The sequence below is a fragment of the Hylobates moloch genome, unplaced genomic scaffold (genome assembly GCF_009828535.3).
Source record: "Hylobates moloch isolate HMO894 unplaced genomic scaffold, HMol_V3 SCAFFOLD_3, whole genome shotgun sequence".
Lineage (NCBI taxonomy): Eukaryota > Metazoa > Chordata > Mammalia > Primates > Hylobatidae > Hylobates > Hylobates moloch.
Genome location: NW_026652278.1, coordinates 143,021,992 through 143,035,698, shown reverse-complemented (window position 1 = coordinate 143,035,698; position 13,707 = coordinate 143,021,992).

Genomic DNA, 13,707 nt, shown 5'->3' with positions numbered 1-13,707 from the left:
ATGTAAAACATATTTAAACCATGTTTCCATCTCCCCTTAGGCACCTTAGGTTCATAGCTTACCTCAAGGAAAAAGTAGAATTAATTTTTTTGTGCTTACCTTGTACTTTGTTTTATTGTTTTCCTATTAAAAATTTCCCTTCCTCATAACTCAATTCATTACTTTGTATTGCATGTAAATTTTAATATGCAATGTATGGAAAAGTATATGTATACTCAATGCCAATCCCAGCCTGAATAGTTAATTTTAAAAAGCAAGCAAATATAAATGTTCAGTTAAGAAGACAATTGAGTAAATTATGCATGTTTATAAAATTAAAGACATTGCCATTAATTACAGCATTGAAAAATAAAGAGATGAAAAATGATACAGAAATTTTAAGAATTTGGAGGATAGGGAAGACAGATATCTAAAAACAAAAACAAACAAACAAACAAAAAACAATAAATGGAAGGATGTTTCATCAGAAAAAATAGAGCCCAGATACAGTGGAATGCTATCCTCAAGGTATTCAGGAATATAATTGTCAACAAGGAATTGTATACCTAGAGAAACCGTCACTCAAGAGTGAGGGCAAAACAAAACGAAGAGAGTTTCTCATAGGTCATTGCTGAAAGAACTACTGAAGAGAGTTATTTATTTAGAAATAAATTGAACCTAGAAAATAGAAGAGGAACACATAAAACATTGTGGAGCAAATAAATTGGTAAATACAAAGGGAAGTCCAAAGAAGTATCAACTGGAGAAATGAAAGAAAAACAAAACGAAAACTCTATACATAATATAATGACTAATTTTAGGGCATTTAAAAACAAAACAGAACCAAAATTTTAGATAACAACATGGATCATAAGTGAGAGTCACCAGAATTAAAACATTCTAAGGCTCTGGTATTGTTCCACAGAGGGTAGATGTATTGATTTAATGTTAGATTTCTTAAATCAAGTATGTAGGCTAAAAATTCAAAGGTAACCACTAAAAGAATAAAAATTGAATATGTACGTCTAAAAATATAAATATTCAAAGTAAATACAATTATATTAAATTTACCCACTAAAAGACAGAGATTATAAAACTGTTTTTTAAAAATATGCCTTATCTTCCTAGTGAATTTTTCATTTTATCATTATTTCGTTCTTTATCTTTTTCCCTATAAATTCTTTTTGTCTTAAAACTTGTCTTTTATAAATATAAATTCCAGTATCTTGAGTCAACCATTTTTAACATGTTAGAATTATTCCCTACTGGCCTTAAAGAAATTACACAAACATGTTACATCTTTTCCAGAAAGGCCTTGATTTAGAAGGATGTCCACCTTAATATGTGCATAATATTGATATCATATTCATTACCTTTCGAGTTATAGGCTTCCTAACTAATATGCATTCACATGCATATTCAATTATTAATATGCATTTATCCTCCTAGACATGGGCAATATGTGTCAAAAGTAGAATATTCTTGTTAGATTTTTGGTAGATGCTTGTTATCAAGTTTTAAAAAATATTTTTCTTTTATAGTTGGTGAACAGTTTTTATTATGAACAAGTCTTTAATTTTACACTTTTAAAACATTAGAAGCTCTACAGGATACTCTGTCCTTTGTCACAAGTTCTATTCAACATTGTTCTACAGGAGATCTTATCCAACAGAGTAAATCAAGAAAAAAAATTCAGAGGTAAATGGACTAAAAAGGAAGAGACAGCATTGTCATTATTCACAGGTACTATGATTTCTTGATGTGGAAAATCCTTGAAAATTTCCATATGGACTATTAGAATTAGGAAAGATTTCAGCAACTATGCTAAATGCAGCCACCATACAAATGCAAACTCACTTATCATCATTAATATTGGCCTTGTCTAGAAGGACACATCATGTCACATTGTTAGAGCAGGCCCGGAAATCAAAAGATAGTAGATATGAAATTTACTATTATTTACATACTAACATCGACAGTCTATTAAACCAAAACTCTTCTAGGAAAAAATTAATACGTGTGTATATAATTTCTAAAGGCCATTCGGGAACATTCCAAAATGTCAAGAATGGCTGACTCTAGGCAGCAGAATCTTCATATATAGCTTTTAAATTTCATCTCGATAATTATCTGTTTTACAAAATTTCTACAATAGGCATGTACTACTTATAATTGCGGGGGGGAGAAATGTTTTTAAAAAAAATAAAAAGAAACACTGGGGCCAGACCCATCCAGCGTCTCTATCTTACCTCCCACCTCCCTGAAGAGGCATTCTAACTAGCCTGAGAGTTCTTGCCAATCCAAACTGCTTTCTGCCTCATTAGTTCCATCTTACTTCAATTCTCATCTGAAAAAAATATTTTTTTCTCCATTCCTTCATAGTGTATTCCTTAATTTCTCCGGTTCTGTTTCCTCTAACTATATCATCCAGTCATGTGATGTTTTGGCCCAATACAACCTAGATTATAATAATACCTTTACTAAACATATGGTATCCCACACTGCCACAGCCCTTGGCAGATAGAATGGCAGAGACATCTTGAGCAAGACCTGCCTTTAACACACAGTGGAGGCAGTTGCTGGGATGGGACAGTGTCATATGGTTTCAAATTCCACCATTAAAACCTTTAGGTTAAGCATTGCCCTCTCTTGGTCCCTCTTTAAAGATTCAATTCTGCTGGAAGGCAATTAAACATCAAAGAATTCTGTTTAAAATCTCCCTCATAGTGAAAAGGAGTGGAGGAGGTAGACAAAAGAAAAACAATTTTATATAGTCCAACTTTGGACTAGGCCCACCTTACAGTGAATTCCCAGCTCTTCTTGTGGCAAGGAAGAATCCTGGGAAGATCAGAAAGGAGACTGGCTCACCCAAGCGGACTTGTTTCATGATATGCTGCTGTTACTTTCTACTAAGAAAGACTTTTTCAGATTATTCTGCCAAAGTGTTCTGTAGAAACTGTTACAATCCAAGTTTTCAGAATTTGGACAAATCCTTTTAGTCTTACATCCAAGTACTTGGCTCATGAAAGTGAGTGAGAAAACCCATCAGGAAGCCTCTTTTGATAGACAGAAGTTGCTAGGATAGGGAGGTTCTCTGCCTACCCCTCACCCCACAGCAGGGGCCCATGCTGAGAGCAGTGTCAGGGCCATCTCAGTGTCCCCTGCCTGGCCAACAGCCCTAGAGGGGTCTGGGCTGTGCACAGGGCAGCTCCCTGATGTGATTCCAGCACTAGCCTCTCACTCAAAACCCTGCAACCTGGTCCAACACAGTCACTTCCTTGCCCTGTTCAGGTTGGTGTTTAGGTTTATTAGCTTAGAGATTCCCATAAAATAGATATAGAGAAGACTGGGAAACCCAGAAACACCAAGTAAAACCTAGGCATCTTAAATGATTCAATTTTTTTTTCCAGGCCCCACAGGAAGTTTAAAGGAGTTGGCGATTTAGTCAGGCATACAGCCATTCAGTCATTAAACAACAATGGAGCATCACCCCATGTGTAAGGCCCCTGCTAGGCCTTGGGGTTGCAGGTGGATACAGCGTAATCTCTGTTCCAATAACTTAGCAGCTAGATGGCAGGGATATAATAACAGGCAAATAACCATGAAACAAAGCAGCATAAGAGAAGTATCATGAAAGAGTTCCAAACCAACTTTGGGGCCAAGGGGTTAGGCAGAGGGGTTGGAGTCCTGGATCCAACAATTTCTAGTTGTGTGACTTTGGACATGGCCAAGCATTTACTGAGCATGTTCTATGTTGTGGGAAGTCAGGGACCCCAAACGGAAGGACCGGCTGAAGCCATGGCAGAAGAATGTGGATTTGAAGATTTTATGGACATTTATTAGTTCCCCAAATTAATACTTTTGTAATTTCTTATGCCTGTCTTTACTGCAATCTCTAAACATAAATTGTAAAGATTTTCGTGGACACTTATCACTTCCCCAGTCAATACCCTTGTGATTTCCTATGCCTGTCTTTAATTTAATCTCTTAATCTTGTCAGTTGAGGAGGATGTATATCGTCTCAGGACCCTGTAATAATTGCGTTAACTACACAAATTGTACAGCATGTGTGTTTGAGCAATATGAAATGTGGGCATTCTGAAAAAAAGAACAGGATAACAGCAATTGTTCAGGGAATAAGACAGATAACCTTAAACTCTGACCGCCAGTGAGCTGGGCAGAACAGAGCCATATTTCTCTTCTTTCAAAAGCAAATGGGAGAAATATCGTGAATTCTTTTTCTCAGCATGGGATATCCCTGAGAAAGAGAATGCGCACCTAGGGGTAGGTCTCTGAACTGGCCCCCCTGGGGCTTACCTGTCTCTTATGGTTGAGACTGCAGGGGTGAAATAAACTCCAGTCTCCCATAGCACTCCCAGGCTTATTAGGAAGAGGAAATTCCTGCCTAATAAATTTTGGTCAGACCGGTTGATCTCAAAACCCTGTCTCCTCATAAGATGTTATCAATGACAATGGTGCCCGAAACTTCATTAGCAACTTTAATTTTGCCTTGGAGCTGTGGTCCTGTGATCTCGCCCTGCCTCCACTTGCCTTGTGATACTCTATTACCCTGTTAAGTACTTGATGTCTGTCACCCACACCTATTCGCACACCACCTCCTCTTTTGAAAATCCCTAATAAAAACTTGCTGGTTTTTGTGGCTTGTGGAGCATCATGGATCTTATCAACGTGTGATGTCTCCCCGGATGCCCAGCTTTAAAATTTCTCTCTTTTGTACTCTGTCCCTTTATTTCTCAAGCCAGCCAATGCTTAGGAAAATAGAAAAGAACCTATGTGATTTTGGTAGCAGGTCCCCCGAAAGTTCTATATGCCAGACATGGTGAAAAGCACTCTACTATGCATGATCTTGTTTTGTCTTTATAATAACCATAGGAGGTGCTATCTCCTTTTTATAGACTGGGAAACAGAATTCAAAGCAAACACTGAGTTTGCAGTCCAAGATGTTTACTAGGGATCAGCACTTTTGAAAAAAAGGAGGAAGACACAAGATTGGGCAGAGGAAGAAGCTAAACTTTGATGAAGATCAAACAAAGCCTTGAGCCCAGAGCTTTGGAGCGTGAGAATTGTCTGATGGAATGTTCCACTTTGGGCTAAAATGGCTGGGCATTTACAAGGATGCAGGCTGCCCTGAGAAAGACAGGCAGTCCTCTGCAGCTGAGGAAGACCCAAAAGGAGCTGACAGCTTGAGGTCATTTGCTGGCCGCACCCACACTGCTGGTGAACAAATCCTGAGTGACGTCTCTCTATGTCTAACACAGGATCCTCCCCTGCTAAACTTAGAAGGATTAGAAATAACTTTTGGAAGTACTTGGCACAAATTAGCTGCACAATAAATTGTAGCTTTTGTTATTTAACACAGAGCATGGATAGGAAAAATGTCGTGGTAACTCCTGGAGGCTATGTATCAAGGAAAACGTCATCCACGTTGGTTGGACCTTAAAACAATTTCTCCCCTCCTGTCCGTGGCTGAATCAGCCTGAATCATGCCGAGACTCACCTTAACTACAAGGTGTAGCACAGCTGTAGAGTGTGATGTGGGAGGCCTGTTTTGTGGCACGATTTTCTGAAAGTAATAGCAGATGGATTTTTGTTCGTTTCGTGAGCATTTAGTAGAAATATTTTGTAGTGATAGTGTTTGTGAAAAAATGCCTCGGGTGGGTGTTATTTACCAGCAGGATAGGGAGGAGGTGGTTGCAGCAATTTGAGGAGTACATCGAAGCTGAGCTCTGTAGGAGCCAAGGTGGAGCAGGGTCTGTATGGACTTGTGGTCAAGTTGAGAGGCAGTGATGGAACTGTGGTTATGAGAGAGCCCACGCTTTCCAATTACTCACAGCAAGATCTGTTCTTAAAACATAAAAATGACAACCGAGACAATAAGAAACAGGCCTTTGGAATATGCGTCCCACATCCTGGCTGCTTAATGCCATTGATCCTATCAGTTCATTGGAGACTAAGTACCTGATGTGTATGACATTTGGAGAAAATTGTTTATCCACCTATTATTTTTAACTAGAAAAAGGTGAGAGTCAAATATTTTACTATTTTATGTTCTTTTTTGCATGTTTGTAAAGCACTTCATAGTCTTTGAAGCATTTTCACATTTGTGGTCTCTAGGTTTCTCAGCTTCTCTCTCCTTATGGCCTCTGTTATGAATACCCAGTTCCTCTCTGTTGCTGGACCCTAGTACCTGTCAGAGCAACTTTTGAACCTATTTTGCTTGCAAATTCAAGGAACAGGTGACCGGCACCCGCAGCCTTTACTTCTCTTTCCATTACCTTCTTAACCTCTCACAGCATGGATCCCACCACCACCCCTCAACAGAAAACACCCTCATTGCAGGTACAACCAGGGTGCTCCCGGACAATCAGTGCTATTCAGCATGGCCCCTCTGAAGCAGCTGGCATCTCCCAACCTTCCCCTTTTAGAACGTTGTCTGATTTTCTTACAACACTAAGCATAGCAAATACATTTGAAATTGAGTGCTTGCTTCTACCAGTTAGTAATGGTTGCTCGGAGTGTTGGGTGGAGAAGAAAATCCAAGTTACATCTAGGATGCTGTGATTGATTAACATGCTTGTCACAGGCCTGAAAAAGAGAGAAGTGGCACATGTTCTAGGCATTCACCTTCTTATACCACACATTTCTCTTATTTCTCTTTGGTTTCTCCTTTTATTCTTTCTCTATTTGAGCACTTGATTTCTTCTTAGCCCCTAATGCGGTCAAGAATTTGACCCCCTAATGGGGTCAAAAATTATTGAGAGGATTAAATGAGGTGATATATAGAAAGCTCTTTGAATATATTGGATCCTGAATCAATAGCAACCATTATTATCATCCTCAGTTTTTTCCTATTGTCTTTATAGATTTACTTCATTAGATATCTGTGTGTTTTCTGTTTTTTTTTTTTTTTTTTGAGACAGAGTCTCGCTTAGTTGCCCAGGCTGGAGTGCAGTGGCGCGATCTCGGCTCAACGGCAAGCTCTGCCTCCCAGGTTCACACCATTCTCCTGCCTAAGCCTCCCAAGTATCTGGAACTACAGGCGCCCACTACTATGCCCAGCTAATTTTTTTGTATTTTTAGTAGAGATGGGGTTTCACCGTGCTAGCCAGGGTGTCTGTGTCTTTTCTTTATGCAACTTAGCCACTGCCTTGGCTCCCAAATCTAGTTTTCCATCCCCAACAACTATCTACGCTTAAAACAGAAGACAAGGTAGAGAATAGGAAGCAGAAAACTGTGCAAAGGGTAAAGCAAAGACAGGAAGTCCTAGCTAGAGCAATCACTCAAGAGAAAGAAATAAGTTTGATGATATGAGTCTGTACCTAGAAAATTCTAAAGACCCTGCCAAAAGCCTCCTGGAACTGAGGAACAAATTCAGTAAAGTTTCAGGATACAAAACCAATGTAAAAAAAATCAGTAGTATTTCTATACACCAATAATGTTCAAGCTGAGAGCCAAATCAAGAATGCAGTCCCATTTCCATAGCCATACGCATAAAAAAAAATGCCCAGGAATACATTTAGCCAAGGAGATTAAAGATCTCTATGAGAAGAATTACAAAACCCTGCTAAAAGAAATCAGAGATGACACAAACAAATGGAAATATGTTCCATGCTCATAGGTTGGAAGAATTCATATTGCTAAAATGGCCACACTGCCCAAAGCAATCTACAGATTCAGTGTTATTCCTATCAAACTACCAACATCATTTTTCACAGAACTAGAAAAAACTATCCCTTCATATGGAACAAAAAAGAGCCTCAATAGCCAAAGCAAGTGTAAGCAAAAAGAAAAAAGATGGAGGCTTCACATTACCCAACTTCCAACTATATTATAAGGCTATGGTAACCAAAACAGCATCGCACTGCTACAAAAACCAGTCAAACAGAGTACAGAACCCAAAAATAAAGCTGCACACTTATAGCCATCTGATCTTTGACAAAGTTGACAGAAATAAGCAATGTGGAAAGGACTCCATATTCAATAAAATGGTGCTGGGATAGCTGGCTAGCCATATGCAAAAGAATGAAACTGGACCTCTACCTTTCACTATATACAAAAATTAACTCAAGATGGACCAAAGATTTAAATGTAAGACCTCAAACTATAAGAATCCTAGAAGAAAACCTGGGAAACACCATTCTGGACATTGGCCTTGGGAAAAACTTTATGACTAAGTCCTCAAAAGCCATTGTGACAAAGACAAAATTAACAAGTGGGACCTAATTAAACTAAAGAGCTTCTGCACAGCAAAACAAACAAACAAAAAAACTATCAACAGAGTAAACAGGCAACCCACAGAACGGGAGAAAATATTTGCAAACTATGCATCCAACAAAGACCTAATACTCAGAATCTATAAGAAACTTAAACAATTGAACAAACAAAAACCAAACAACCCCATTAAAAAATGGGCAAAAGACATAAGCAGACACTTCTCAAAAGAAAACATACAAGCAGCCAACAAATATATGAAAGAAACAGTATCACTAACAATCAGAGAAGTGTGAATCAAAGCCACAATGACATATCATTTCACACCAGTTAGAACGGCTGTTATTAAAAAGTTGAAAAAAACAACAGATGCTGGTGAGGCTGCAGAGAAAAGGAACCACATGCACTGCTGGTGGGAAGGTAAATTAGTTCAGCCACTGTGGAAAGAAGTTTGAAGATTTCTCAAAAAACGTAAAACAAAACTTACCATTTGACCCAGAAATCCCATTTCTAGGTATATATCCAAAAGAAAATAAATCGTTCTTCCAAAAAGACATATGCACTCATATGTTCATTGCAGCACTATTCACAATAGCAAAGGCATGGAATTAACCTAGGTGTCCATTAATGGTGAATTGGATAAAGAACTGGTACATATACACCATGGAATCTATGCAGCCATAAAAAGAAAAAAATCATGTTCTATATGAATCCCAGCAGAAAACCTAGGAAACCCAATGGATGCAGCTGAAGGCCATCAACCCAAGCGAATTAACTCGGGAACAGAAAACCAAATACCACATGTTCTCACTTATAAGTAGGAGCTAAACATTGGGTACTCCTAGACATAAAGATGGCAATAATAGATACTGGGAATTAATAGAGGTGGGAGGGAGGGAGGGGAGAAAGGGTTGGAAAACAAACTATTGGGTACTATATTCACTACCTGGGTGATGGGATCAATCATATCACAAACCTCAGCATCACGTAATATACCCATGTAACAAATGTGCACATGTACCCCCTGAATCTAAAATAAAAGTTGAAATTATTTTTTAAAGGATAAGTAAAAACAAAAAACTATGGAAGGTGAAATTATTTTCTCCCCTAGGAGCTTGTTCATTGGTTTGTTTTCAACCAAGCTAGAAAGCTTTGGAGGAAAGAACGATTTCAGAAAACGTATTCTGTCTTTGTGCTCTAGCAGAGATAGGATCCCCCTACCAGAAACACAAACACTGACCTCAAAGTGCTCTGACCTCAGGCTCCACAACTCGACCTCCTGATTACCCCACTGCCTGGCTTCCTTTCGTATCTCTTGCCTTCTACTCACCTGCCGTGAGCCTTCTTTGAGTGCCTCTCCAAGGGCAGAAAAGCCAGGCTAGGAAGAGAAACAGAAATGCAGAACTACTGGCAGATCAACACAGAGAGAAGAGGGGGAAAATACGAGGAGGGGAAGCAGCTGCCAACAGTGGGGCCCTCATCCCTCAGAGCCACTCTCAGCCTCCACTCCCCTCACCTGCCTCCGGCCCTGAGACACCAGATGCCATCCTGGCCGACCCGTTGTGGAAGGACGTTCAGCCCTCAGTGTCTATTTTCTGACCCACAGATGAAAGTGAAAAAGATGAATTTTGCTTTTTTTTATGTGATAGCTGTAATCCCACCGTTTCTCTTTCCTCTAAGCCAGGGGGCATCAGAAAGATTTCTGCTGGCCACAGACGGAGCTGTTGCCCTGGCTGTTCTTGATTAGTCAGGGCTCCCAGTGAGAAGGGCCTCGGCTTCACAGGCTCCTTATTTCACCACCCCACTCTCAGAAGAGAAGGCCTTCCCTCCACGGTCTCCTCAGGAATCTCAGATTCTAGAAAATAAAAAGAACTTCCTCCTCGCAGAAGGCTTAGCCACCCCTGCTTCAGTTGGTTTCTAACCACCAGTGCTAGGGCTTTTTCATGCTCAGGAGGTTGACTTTTTCACAGAGGACAATTCAACCCTTGTTTGGTGACCTGCAGGGTGTCCCTTCTGGGACTGAGAGGTGACGTCTAGAGCGTGGCTCAGCCCCACTGCCTCTTGGTCTCTCGGGGATGGGTCACTCAGGGTAATGGCTCAGCCTCAGGGCTGTGGCTCAGGCAAAGAGCGGCTGCCTCCAGCCAGGAACTGGGTGTGGATTCTGGAGTATGCCCAGTCTCAGGCTCTCAGCCCCTCACTCCCCATCCGAGGAGAAAACTCTCCCAACCATAAAGACATGAGTTGCCTTGTTGCATTAAACCGCACTATAAAGGAATTCATTAGCCACTCTGAGCACTGCTCTCCTCTGGGGCTTCCCTTGCACAAAGATATTTTATCTTCTTAATGAATAAAACATGCTGATTTCCTACAATTAAAGAGTGTGGTGGTAATGGAGAATTCTCAGGAAGGATTCTGAAACCTGTGCACTGTGGAGCAGAGGACCGAAAAACCCGGCTCTGGGGCTTCCTGTCTCTGCCGCTGAGTGATGCTCCTTCCCCAAAGGTCCTTGCTTCTTCCTTCCTAGAGTCCACTGCGCTTCCCTGCCTGCCTGACATGGCAGCCCACCGACGAGGGAACTGCGGTTCACTGAAAAATCACTGACATGAGGCCGACCGAATAATAGGAGAGAAAGCATACTAATTCATTCAGTGTGTATCCACGGGGGCTTCAGAATGAAGACCCCAAGACACGGGGGAAATTGTCTGTTTTTATGTTTAGGCTTAACAAAGTATGGACAGCCAGGTAGAAGTCTGATTTGACAAAAGGGAGGATGATCTGATGTTAATAGACTGAGTCAACAAACCCAGTAAGACCTGTCTCGATTCTTCTTGGCCTCTCTAAAGCATTCCTTCCTTCTGGGTGTGGGGCAGGGCCTCTCTGGAATGGGGGTCTTGTGACCTACAGTCAAACCAGGTAGGTCAGATATGTTCTTTATGGTCAGTTTTCACAGATAATATTTTTAGATTTTATGGCCAGCTTTAGGGAAAAGGGGTTCTGGTTTCTATAACCTGCCTTGAGAAAGAGGGATTCTAGTTTCAATGGCTGGCCTTGGGAGAAAATGGGACTGAGAGGAGGGCAGGAGAAGGTCAGAGAGAAAAGTTTGCTTCTGAGGCTGCTGCTGAGGCCTTCCTTTTAGGGTACCGTTTTCTGAGCCCCAACAGAGCAGCAGGTACTCAGGAAGTTTCTACTGTCCACGACAGGAGAGATGCGGAAGCACTGTGCCCTGTCTTCCTGCATTCTCCCTTCTGCATTCTTGTTGGCTCTGGCTTCTCCCTCTCTCCCAAAAGCCCCAACTAAGTGTGAACTGTAATAAATAGCTGTGCAGACAGGCCAGCCTGAAAGCTAAGGCCAGACTCTTACTACGTTCAGAAGACACAGCTCCCAGCTAGAGGCCACAGCCGTTTTCCCAGAAGTGTAAGGTGACTACTAAACCTGGCTGTCAATGATTTGCCCTTGGAGGAGCTAGAAAAACATGCTGGGAAGACACAAAGGGTTGGAGTTCTAGGGAAAAAGAAAATGAAGTGCACAAAGCTGTGTAACTTTTGCCCTCCCTCCCCACTCCTCGCATTTTGCTGGGGGTGGGAAAACAGGGAAGAAGCTCCACCCAATGTGTTTAGCTTGGGCAAGACCTGCTACATCACTTGCAGGACATAGTGCAATGAAAATGTAAGGCTCCTTGTCCAAAAAGCAGGACAAAGCACTAAAATTAAAAGCTTTTTGCTTTCTTCTGCAGTCTTTCTCAACTTGTCACGGAGCTTTTTATTTGCTATTTAATGTTGTTCTAAGTAAAGAAAAATTAGAATTTAAAATTATTAGCCCGAATTTTACCATTCTACTTTATATTGTGCAATGCCAGCTTTAAATGCAAATTTAAGAGCATTTAACTCATATGCAGAAGCCCTGACCTTGCACAATTTGTATTTCATAGCTTGTACGTGCATACGTATTTTGTCCTTTCCAGAAAAGGGGAGATGCTGTCTTTATTTCCCTTTGTGACATACACACATTCTACTGACATTCTCTACCTTTGACTTACTGATGTTAAGGAAGGACTGAAGACAAAAGAAACTATGGGCTGCTCTCCCTTTCCCTTTCCTTCTATGTCACCATTTTCACTTAAGTGGTTGGTCAATACAAGGAATTAACACTAATGCTATGTGCAAACGGGATAGGAAGAAATGGCAGTATGCATTATGCACACCTCTCCTCTGCTCAGGTGCGTGCACTACTTCACAAAGGACAAGTTTAAAGATAAAATGATTATGAATTTCAAGATGGTGACAGTAGAGCATTAAGTCAATCTGTCCCCTGGCTGCAGCTTAGGAGGGGAAGCACCAAAGACCCACCCTACACATGGGCACAGCACAAGCCAGAGGAACAGCAGCTGGCTGCCCTTGGTTGTGATGGGCCCTACCTTAAAAGTGGCTTGGAGGGGACCAACAGTGCTTTCAGCATTCAGAAAGAGGCCCATATATAAGCAGGGACATTGACATCCCAGTTTGAATAGGCTGCCTGGAGGGGTGAGGGAAGGAGCATCCGTCGGCGGCCTGTGACCCAACCACAAAGAGTCAGGGAATCATCTGTCTCTCTCGGAAGACTTAAACTAGCCACAGACAGAGCTTGGAAGGGCATGGGGATTGAATTTGACTGGAAGTCACTATATTGAACTGATTTACCCAAACATCACTGTTGGATACTGTCCGCTTGGTGGGTCTTGGAATAAAATATTAAAATCAGTTGTACAAAGAAAGCTCTATTTCCACACACCTCCTTTTTGTGGATGGTTGTAATCTGTGAAATTTTCATCCTGTAAACATCAGTTGAGCACTCACTGTGTTGCCAAGAACTATTTTAAACACTAGATACATATTTATCTTCACATTTAAGAAGACCCCTAGCACCCTGAAATTTTGCTTCAAAGCACTTCCCCATTTTGTCATCGTACATGTATTTGGATGCTTATTTTGACTAATGTCTGTCTTCCCAGCTAGACTGAGCTGCCTGAGGGCAAGCCAACCAGCCTTCCCCAGCAGCTTGCTAAATACTGCATCGATGATGGTGCCGGTGTACAATTGTTTAGGCCATGTGGTACACAAGAGCAAGGCATCTAAAGAGGTAGTCTTCGCATTGAAGACACTGTAGGTTTCAGTTTGTGTGATGACAGCTTTCTGGCAGGTGGAAGTATGTCTTACTCTAACATATTCAATGTAGTATGACAATTTCCCAGCAAATAGAAGTAAAATGTCTTGAGCAAGGGGTGCCTTTTCTAACTTTCACAAAGACACTATTTAGACTAGTGCAGCATTGACTGATTGGCTAATCAAAACATCTCACTTCACTGTTAGTGACTAGCAGCTCTGTCCGATTAAGATGTTGCCACTAAAAACAAAAAAGTTATATATATGTACACACACACATATATAATGTAATATATATGTGGTTTTGTAATATATACATTTATGAAGGAAATGTGATATATATACACACACATACATA